The 10,865-nt window shown below is 47.6% G+C and overlaps 1 protein-coding gene across 1 annotated transcript in view; it reads right to left on the bottom strand.

The window, feature by feature from the left end:
- Positions 1-695, bottom strand: part of MRVI1 (murine retrovirus integration site 1 homolog) — a 74,389-nt gene extending 73,694 nt beyond the window's left edge. The window contains exons 1-2 of the mRNA XM_018555119.1: positions 620-695; positions 342-520 (exon numbers count right to left, since the gene is read on the bottom strand). The gene's annotated coding sequence lies outside the window, so the exon portion shown is untranslated. The remainder of the gene's footprint in view (positions 1-341; positions 521-619) is intronic.
- Positions 696-10,865: the final 10,170 nt, after the last annotated feature.

Below are 10,865 nucleotides of genomic sequence, written 5' to 3'. Positions count from 1 at the left end.
TATATATATATATATCAACGTATACATAGCACTCAATAGAGGTTTAAGCCTCAGGGCAGCCACCTCATGCCCACACATCCAACTTCCCTATAGCTGTCCGCACACATTGCAACATGACTGTGCAATCTCTTTACAACCCCCTTTAAAATGTACCACCAAGGGCCTACCTTAATGACCCATTCAATGTATATCAATCCAGGTAGGCCCTCCTACTGCTGCTAAATCTAAAAGGAGATTGTGCAATCAGATTGCACCTCATTTTAGGCAGCTGCATTAGCCTTCAGACTAGCGAATAGATACAAAGTGACATTATAAAACATTACGTTTAATCGTTTTCATACCTGTTTTATGTGCCATGGCCCATCGATAGCCCTCCAGGCTCCAGAACGCTGCAGATACCCAACTCTGTAGCTCTATTCCTGAAGCATCAGCCCAGAAGGATACAGCAGAGTCTCCCATCCGCCGCCTCCCCGCATCTTTCATCAGGGATTACATGAGATCCTCCGGTCCCGGCTGGTGCCTGAAATTGCAAGTTTATTCTTAGCGATGCCGATTACCAACCAAAAAAGCCACTTCTCCCCCCAAGTCCGGCCTCTCAATCACAACTGGGATCTTTTACCATTTAAGGTCAAAGCTTCATTTGGCTGAACAGACCAAGCTGAAGACTTTTCCAAACTTTCCAAATCTCGCAGAGCGTCTTCCACCAGGTTTGCAGCACTTACAGGATAAATAAACTCTTCAAAGGGGAAGAAGAGGAGAGAGGGAAAAACTCCGTCCTTGGGGGTTTTTTCTTTGTTTTTTTTTTCGCTTCTTAAAAAGAAGAGCGCGGCATCTCCTCTTCTCGCCGCGGCCAGGACAAGAGAGGCGAAGTGAAGACACCTAGCTGGGCAATCTGGTTTCTATCAGAGATCGCGCCTGTGTATTTCCAAAAATTCATAGCTCATTGAAAGATAGAAAAGCCTTCTCAGAGGAAACGCGGGAGTTATATATAGAGTCATGCCGTTATTCCCATAACTCCTTCGCGGCTAAAAATATACGCAATAAAACAATTTGCTTTATTCTTTAACCCCTTATTGGTCTCGCCGGATAGTGTGACAGAAGGCTTTGTGGTTTTTCTTTTTTTTGTGCTTTTTTAACTAACTCTAATCTACTGAAATATGTCCCAATCGCAGTCTGTTGTTATCATTAGAATTAACCAAGAGGCAGATCACCAGGACAATGCCATACGGCTCTGCAGTGTATATGTGTTAAAATAAATGGATCCCCCATCACTAAAATCTCATATGAGATTTAACACGGGTAACTCCGGCACTCCAGCTGTTGTGGAACTACAGGTCCCATGAGGCATTGTAAGGCTGTGACAGCCACAGGCAGGACTCCCAGATGGGATTTGTAGGGTCACCAAGGCTAGTGTGCCAAGGTTGCCTATCCCTGATTTGAAGAGGTAGTAAACCACCAACCTGCACATGGCAATAGTGGGTCCGCCAGAGGTGTTTCTTATAATGTGCTATTGCGCCTTACAGGTGATCCCCTCCAGCGCTACAATGTCAGCACTCTCTTCCTTCACCAGCACTGCAATGTCAGCGCTTTATTCCTCTGCCAGTGCTGCAAAGTCAGTGCTCTTTTCCTCCGCCAGCACTGCAAAGTCAGCACTCTTTTCCTCCGCCAGCACTGCAAAGTCAGCACTCTTTTCCTCCGCCAGCACTGCAAAGTCAGCACTCTTTTCCTCCGCCAGCACTGCAAAGTCAGCACTCTTTTCCTCCGCCAGCACTGCAATGTCAGCGCTCTCTGCCTTTGCCAGCACTGCAATGCCAGCGCTCTTTTCCTAAACCAACATTGCAATGTCAGCACTCTTTTCCTCCGCCAGCACTGCAATGCCAAAGCTCTTTTCCTCCACCAGTGCTGCAATGCCAGAGCTCTTTTCCACCACTGGCACTGCAATGTCAGCACTCTTTTCCTCCGCCAGCACTGCAATGTCAGCACTCTTTTCCTCCACCAGTGCTGCAATGTCAGAGCTCTCTATCTACACTAGCGCTGCAATGTCAGCACTCTTTTCCTCCACCAGTGCTGCAATGTCAGCGCTCTTTTCCTCCACCAGTGTTGCAATGCCAGAGCTCTTTTCCACCACCAGTGCTGCAATGCCAGCACTCTTTTCCACTGCCGGCACTGGCATTTTTTCCCAGTCTTCTTCCAGGTTTGGCACCTTCGGCCTCTTGATTGGCTGAGCCAGGGTGATGTAATTCCTGCGCTTGCACACGGGAGTTACTTAATTTCAGCACAGGACCTTGCTGAGCCTGCTCACTGAGCTGCGCATGCACAGCTCAGGGCACACAAACACTGACGGACAGCATTCATGACAGAAGACACATACAGGATCTCTTCTGTCATAAAAACCCGACAGCATTTTTTAAAAACATTAACTTTACTTCCACTTTGGAATGATATTCCAAAAGTTATTTTTAATATTATTAAACCGTCAGCTTTCAATATAATAACACCTGGCAATCCTGCAATGAAGGTGCCTGTTAAAGTACTTCCTGTTATAGGGTGACAACGCTCTGTCCCTGTTGCCTGCTCACAGCGTTGTCCCACGGTCTTCCAGTGGAGAATACAAGGGACTTTTCCAACACACACTACACAGGCATGGTCCACTGGTGCCATCATTAGGAAACCCACACTGAGATATGCCATGCAGTCATCTCTGGAGTGCCGCCCTTGAACTTAGCCCTAGCTCGTCTGTCACGCGATCACGGTTTAAAGGTTAGAAAACTAGATGATGCTCGACGTCCTCCAGCCAGGAAATGAGAGGGGGGTCTACTGACTTGCTGCAGCTTCTAATGCACATTAAGAGAAGCTCATAGTGTGCAGTGACATCAGAGGAAGCCATTACAGTCCAGTAGAGAAGCCAGAACAACTGTGCAACACTGAAGGTTGGAATGCAGCTTTAATCTTCTTTCACAAGTAGATGTTTCTTTTTACGGCATTGACAGGGTCACTTTAACTTGTATAAACAACATTTCTTGGCGGTTATAAACATTAATAATAAATACATTAACTGACACGTTAGCTAGCTGTAGCGTTCCCGGCATTGAGCAGGTTAAGGAATGACGTGAGATAAGTTTAGTAAATCTTGCTGGTGGTTTGTCTTCTGCTCTCCTGTGTTGGCACAGAGCCTGGGTGGTCTGTATACATACAGTAAAACAGCAGAGATTTCAAACAAGATACCCGTAAGCCCCTTCTTGTACTTCTTTATAGATAGCTATCGGTATAAAAAGCCCTGAGCCCAATCGGATCAACGTAAAGCTTTAATGACGGGAGTTATATATAGAATGGGTGATACCTGTGTAAATGCCGGGCTAAAAACGGGTTTATGAGCCAAGCCAACGAGGCCTACAGAAAGAAAGCTCAGCCCCTCCTGACTCTTTTTTTTCTCAACGGTATCTTAAAAATCAGTTTACAAAGCTCTACAGATCATCAGAATCACATGCCGCAAGTTGAATGAATGAAAAAAAAGACAAGATGATGAGGAGGGGGGGCTATCGAGAATCTAAAGTAGAGACAAAATAGGGACTTGATTTACTTTCCCGTTGACCCATCAACCCGATTCCTGCTGCAATTTCTGCATTTGCATTGCTGCCCAATGTAAATACTGACCATCTCAGCTCAGATGTTGTTTGTTGCTCCCCTGCTCTCCATGGGACAGCTCTTAGGCTTTGCCAGTGGCTGCTCCGCCATTGAGAAGTGATGAGGACAACGGTGTGCCCATACAGGGAAGTAGTGGAATCTTTAACTGGGGTTATTGGGAATTTGGGCAGCAGACAGGAGTTGGGAAGACAAGCAAACGAAGACTACAGAAAGTAAGGTCGGCCCCTCCCGACTCTTTCCTAAAGACGAAATATGAAAATGGAGCTATGTGTTTTTCGCAACGGTATCTTAAAAATCAGTTTACAAAGCTCTAAAGATCATCAGAATCGCATGCCGCAAGCTGTATGAATGCAAAAAAAATGATTTCCGATGAGGAGGGAGGGGCTATCAAGAATATAAAATAGCGACAAAATAGCGTCTTGATTTACTTTCCCGTTGACCCATCAACTCGATTCCTGCTGCAACCCCTGGAAAGGTCCAATGCAAATACTGACCATCTCAGCTCAGATGTTGTTTATTGCTCCACTGCTCTCCACGTGACAGCTTTTAGGCTTTGCCATTGGCTGCTCCGCCATTGAAAAGTGATGAGGACAATAGTGTCCCCATACAGGGAAGCACTGGAATCTTTAACTGGGGTTAGTGGGAATTGGGGCAGCAGATAGGAGTTGGTAAGGCAAGCAAAGGCATTGGAAGGAGCCTTCCATTCAAGTTAAGGAGGTTTAAAGGAGAACTATGAGGTGAGTGCTTTTCACTCACCTCATAGTTCTAGCCGACCTGTGACAATGAGACTGTCACAGGTCGGCTCAGTAGATCGGGAAGTGAGCGAACGCATACCGGCGTTCGCTCACCTCTCGATCCTGTCACGGCTCTCTGCCGTGACAGGGGAGGGGCTGGATTCCCTCCTCCCGCTCGGATCCTCCAGCGCTGACTGGCGGAACGGACGGGGAGGGGGCGGGTACAGCTGACTCTGCCTCTAGATAGGCGGAGCCAGCTGTCACTCACGCATCTGGGCGGATCCAGACATAATTGTCGGGATCTGCTTCAGCTGCGGCTTCTGAGTAAGAGCTGTAGCTCGCAGTATACTGCGGCATCAGATGTGTAAGGGCCAAACACATCTCCTCACCCAGCAACCTGGTACACTCTGGTTGGCGTCCTGCCAAGCTCCTGGCAATCAGTGATGTCACTGGTTGCCAGGAGCTGGATGGGACGCCGGCCAGAGCATCGCAGGTTGCTAAGAGCGTGACAGGAAGATGCAGAGCATGCAGAGAGTGGCGTCACTCTTGTGTCTGGTGGCGCCGTCTCCTCTACCCACCTCCTGCTGCTTTGATTTTGAGCACCACCACCCATTCCCCCCCCCCACCAAAATGGCTTGGGACACCACTGATAACATCGTCCGTGTGTGTCATCTAGAACAATGGCTCCCTCTGCATCACACTTTAATTGGGAAGAGTTAAAGTGACATTAAACCCTCAGATTTTTTTAACATAGAACAATACTGTAATGTGCGCCTTACTGTAATCCATGGTCGTTTCCCTTCTCTTTGCTGCTCTTCATTTTAAATCCGTATCTGTTCTCATGCTGGGCAGAACTTCTGTTTTGCAGCAGACTGCCTTGTCTCAGGAATGGATACATGGTGTCTGTGTATAGGTTTGTAACCTGAGCCAGCACTACAGGAAGAGGTCCTGATCTGCAAAGGGAAGTTCTCCCCCAGCATGAGAAGAGATAAGGATTTAAAAGGAAGAGCAGCAAAGAGAAGGGAAACTACCATGGATTACAGTAAGGCACACATTACAGTATTGGTTTATGTTAAAAAACCTGAGGGTTTAATGTCACTTTAAGTTGGTCGTACACCAGTAGAATTTAATTCATAGAAATTTGTTTTCGGAACATTAGTTTGATATTCTAATAGGTTATGGGGTCAAATCGACAATTATTTGTGACCGTAACGATGCAGTCAGGAAAGGAAAATTGCGATAAGTATGAAATACAATTTTCCTGTTTCCCTGACAGCTCCATGTCGGCACACGAGTGGGAAATAACTCGCAAAACACAAGGGAGGGAATGCTAGCCAAAGGAGGAAAAAGGAGGAACGTATTGGCTGGGTGGAGGCTCAAATTTAAGAGTTATTGGTCCTATCAGATTTGGGGGGGCGGAGCCTATACCCCACTCGTGTGCCGACATGGAGCTGTCAGAGAAACCAAATTCCGAATGCCATTGGTCTAGTCTCTGATCAGATTTTTCATATGAACATTCATTTGAAAATTCCGGCGTGAGCGGCAGAAAATAAATGAGCCTTTTTATTTATCCTGGAAGGTTTCGTCCAACAGCTTAGGGTCTATGTGCTAGAAGGAGCCGTGATTCATGTGACAACCTTGAATTGTGCTGAAACTTGAGTTCCCTGGAAATGAGTTTGTTGTTACAATGTATCTCCATCGTTCAAAGAGATAACGACCTCTCCTATCTGTCTGTGTAATTAATCCTTCGGCTGCAAGTGATCGTATCTCGGAAGAAGTAAAATTAAATTAGTTTGAAAAGCCCCCGGAGTAGCCTGACATTCTTGAAGTCATTCCAAAGAAAATGTTGGAAAAATAAAACATAAAGCAAACCTAAAGCCAATAACAATAAAGTTTATATATTGCAGCTGACCGATCCTTAGATGTGGTGGCTGCATTTGTTTTTGTTTTTGTTTTAATTTTCAGAACATTTTCGGCAAGTACAGAAAATAAATGCTGATCCTGTCAGAAATGTCGTGCCCTTGTCAGTTCTTGTGAGCTGAAATGAAAGCACAAGCATCCCTATCTGTATTGGGTTAAAGGAGAACTATGAGGGGAGTGACTTTCACTCATCCTCATAGATTGAGCCGACGTGTGACTATGAAACTGTCATACGTCGGCTCAATAGATCGGGAAGTGAGTGAACACATACCGTCGCTCGCTCATTTCGATCATCTCCCTGCAGAGAGCCGTGACTGTCTCTCACGGCTCCCTGCAGGGATTCCCCCCCCTCTCCTGTCCGATCCGCCAGCGCTGACTGGAGGAATAGACGGGGGAGGGGGCGGGTACAGCTGGCTCTGCCTCTAGATAGGCAGAGCCAGCTGTCAATCACACAGCTGGGTGGATCTCGACAGTAATGTCGGGATCCGTCCCGGCTGCAGCGGTCTCAGTATACCGCGAGCTGTAGCTCGCTATATACTGAGCTTTGGGTGACGGGAGGACGCTAGTTTTTGTCCTCCCATGACCCTTAGGAGAACTACGGGGAATAACACTTACCCCATAGTTCTCCTTTAACTACTAATCCCGTCAATCAATGGAGATGAACAAAGTCAGACATGGGTGACGTCCAGCTACGGGTGACAACTATAGCTGCCCCCATAGCAGAGAAACATGAAGGAACAGGAAGTTTGTTATTCACAGGATTAGCAGGGGAAAATAAATAAAACAAGCTTAAAAAAAGAAAACGAATGAGAGCCACCACATCTAAGGAATGGCAGGCTGCAATATATAAAATAGTTGTTTTTTGTTTTAGGTATGCTTTAAATGTCACATTGTCGCTAAATTAGGAATTAAAAAAAGAAAAGAAAATGTACCCTTTAACCCTTTTACTGCCAGCCATATAAAGTATACGGCGCTGGCAGCATGCCCCTGTAGACAGACTTCCGGAGGCTATTGCCAGGTTGGTGAATCTATCATTGTCATATTATTATTATAATACAGGATTTATATAGCGCCAACAGTGTGCGCAGCGCTTTACAGTATAAGGAAGACATTACAATCACAATACAATTCAAGACAAGATGGTAAGGAGGGCCCTGCCCCTGAGGGCTTACAATATTAAACACATGCACCTGGAAAGATGCACCTGTAGTGAATGTTTGGTGAAAGGAAAATGAACTGCCTTATAAATATGCCCCTATAATTTTGCTTTGAAGCAGTGGCGTCACAAGGAGGGTGCAGGGGGTGCGGCCCGCACCCGGGGGACACCATTGGAGGGGTGACACCAAAATGACTCACAGTCATTTTGGCGTCATCCCCCTCTGAAAAGTCGGGCGCTCGGTCATGGACCGAACGCACGACAGTATCAGGAGAGAGGAGGGGACCCGGAGGCATACCTTATCCCGCCGGGTGACTGTCCCCTCCTCTCTCTGCCGGCGTCCATCACCAAGATGGCCGCCGGCAGGTATCAGAATACTGCCACACGTCACGCGCATGCGCAGTGACGTCTCGGCGGGGTGACACTCGGTTACCGCTCCGTGTGTCACCCAGCCTCGGGACGACCCTGCTTTGAAGCAAACCTGGTCCATGTAGGGCAAGGCAGCAGGATCACTTTAATTCCACCCCATCAGCATATACTTGCTATTTACCGTTCTGTTCAGCTGCCGGGATCAAGGAAAGACAGCCTTGTGTAAGCTCTACATTCTAGTTGTCACCCCAATGTGACAATGCTAGGCCAATCACCAATCACCGGCGCTGTCACATAGGAGGAAGAGGAGTGACTCAGATGGTCTTCTATACCTGAACCATCTCTGGATTTTCTAAGCTCCCGATGGCTGAACAGAGTGACAGTGGAGCGAAAAAAAGGTGATTATGTGCTGTTGCTAAGGACATGGGGGGCATTAATGAGACCCTGATGCATTGCCAAAGAACAGTTTTGGAAACTGTGCTTAAAAGGCCGGTAGAGGACATAGCGGTGGTGATCAATGTTGCCTGTAAGTTTTCCCCACCGCTGACTTACCATAGCTTATTCTGCACTATGTCTCTGTGTGGAGGCAGCCATCTTGGTAAAGGCAGGGCTTTGCTTCCTCGTATCAGAGCCTCCAGCAAGGAGAACAGTGAGCAGCACAGCAGTGACATGTCCAAATCTAACTCCAAATCTCCTGAAACTAGCAGGCAGCAGTGTTTTGGATCTCTGAATGCAGATATAGAGCTATGAGTAGGGTTGCCACCTTTTCTTCAAGTGAAACCCGAACACTCTAGCGCCGCGCGGCAATTTGTTTTTGGGACAATATAGAGGAGAGAGAGGCAGCCAGGAAAAAGAGCAAGAAGAGAGAGCCAAGTACAGGGAGTGAAGAGACTGGCTATAGTGAACTACAAATCCCAGCAAAACATGATACAGCAATACAAAATAATAGGAAGCTACATACTCTGTGTTGTTCTAGGGGTGGTGCCCTGATGTCCCCAGGGTCTCAGGTGGCCTGTGCGGGCTCTCAGCTGGACTCCGCGGGCTCTCAGGTGGGCTATGCCGGCTTTTTAGGTGGATTCTGTGGGCTCACAAGTGGGCTATGTGGGCTCTCAGATGGCTGTGTGGGGTCTCTGGTGGGTTATGCAGACTCTTAGGTGGGCTATGCGGGCTCTCAGGTTGGAAGTGTGGGGGATTCACCAGGGGTCCGATTGGAAACAGGCAGAGTGGTGTCAGGAAGGAGCTGGAGGAAGAGGAGATGCTTACTATGTAAGGAGCACTGGCAGATTGGTCCCAGACTCAGACAGTGCTAGGTGGAGCTGGAAGATGATTATCTCCCTCTTTCCCTCCTGCACAGCTATCTACCATAGAGGAGAGGAAGAGGGAGGGACTAGGCAGAAAGAGAAAGACAGCAAAAGCTGATTTCATTGCTGACGGCGCCGGTGGTTGCTGTATGTGCTTACTTAGGGAGCCACAGCCCAGTTTGAATAATGTGTCCGGGTGTCAGGCGGGCTGAAACCCAGGAACAGGTTTCAAAACCCGGACTGTACTGGTAAATCCCAGACGGGTGGCATCCCTAGCTATGAGGTTCAAGGCACGGAAGTGCCTAGGCACATGAAGTGCATCGCTATGTTTCAGAAGGAATTCTAGAGAAAAGGTAAATTTTTCAGGGCAATGCTTAGGGCACACTTAAAGGAGAACTATGAGATGAGTGATTTCCACTCACCTCATAGTTCTAGCCGACCTGTGACAATGAGACTGTCACAGGTCGGCTCAGTAGATCGGGAGGTGAGCGAACACATACCAGGTTCGCTCACCTCTCGATCCTGTCACGGCACTCTGCCTGGCACTCTCCCCCGTCTGACTGGCGGAACAGACGGGGGAGGGGGCGGGTACAGCTGGCTCTGCCTCTAGATAGGCAGAGCCAGCTGTCACTCACGCAGCTGGGCGGATCCCGTCATCTACGTCGGGATCCGCTCCGGCTGCGGTGTCTCAGTATACCGCGAGCTGTAGCTCGCGGTATACTGAGCTTAGGGTAACGGGAGGACGCTAGTTTGTGTCCTCCCGTTACCCTAAGGAGAACTATGGGGAAAAACACTGACCCCATAGTTCTTCTTTAACATTTCCAGATGTTCCCAATTACGTTGCAAATTTTCACTTTTGGACTTCAGGTCCACTTTAAACTTTCGAAAAGCTTGCTGTTTAGCAGACGGTTTGCATCGGATTACCGCTGTGCAGGAATTTATAAACCCCAGTGGTGAAACAGAAGATTCTTGCGATAAGATGATAAATGAAGAAAACACAAATAGGAGTATTACAAACATGTTGCCGAAAAACCTAAATATAGGAGACAATCTGTCTTTATGACAAGTTGGTTCTCATGCGTTACCTTTGAAAAGAGAGCCAACTCTATATATACAATGACATCCTTGGATTCTGATTGGCGGTTCTTGACTCGACTTTTCACTCCCCGTTGCCCATGTACCTTTTCCCACTCCTCCTCTCCTCCTTTTGTTTTTCCTCCCAAACCCTGTGACAGCTTCGTTTGCTCTATTGCTTATACTGCTGCTTTATATAGAAGGAAGAACGTGAATGTGAACTCGGGGAAAATACATAAAAATAGCCCTTAGTTCATTTATGTATTCCTTCAAAAGCCAGAGAACTATTTTCAGATCATCCAGCGCAGCTGCCTGAGACCTATCGTTATAGATTATTTCCACACTCAAGGCAAGAGTGTAAAGGTGCCCATACACCTTACGACCATGGCAAGACTTTTGTCTTGCGATGGCCGTAAGCTTATTAAAAGCTCGTACGATCCGCCCATCTTGGACAGGCAGATCATACTTGCGATCATCGAAAAGCCCGCCCCGCTGAGAGGCGGGCTTCCGATGACCGCAATGCAGAATGGGCAGTGTGCGCGTGCGCACACCGGCCCGTTCCGCAGCTGTCGAATGAGCAGGCTAGAAACCCGCCGAAAATCGTACGATTCTCGGCGGGTTTTCGAGCATGCTGGTTCGACAAAAGACGTGCGACCGTACAGTAAA

This window comes from Nanorana parkeri, unplaced genomic scaffold, assembly GCF_000935625.1.
Source record: "Nanorana parkeri isolate BGI_ZX_2015 unplaced genomic scaffold, ASM93562v1 scaffold10, whole genome shotgun sequence".
Taxonomy (NCBI): Eukaryota; Metazoa; Chordata; class Amphibia; order Anura; family Dicroglossidae; genus Nanorana; species Nanorana parkeri.
The sequence above is the reverse complement of the archived record's forward strand: the minus strand, read 5'-3'. Positions and strand labels throughout refer to the sequence as shown.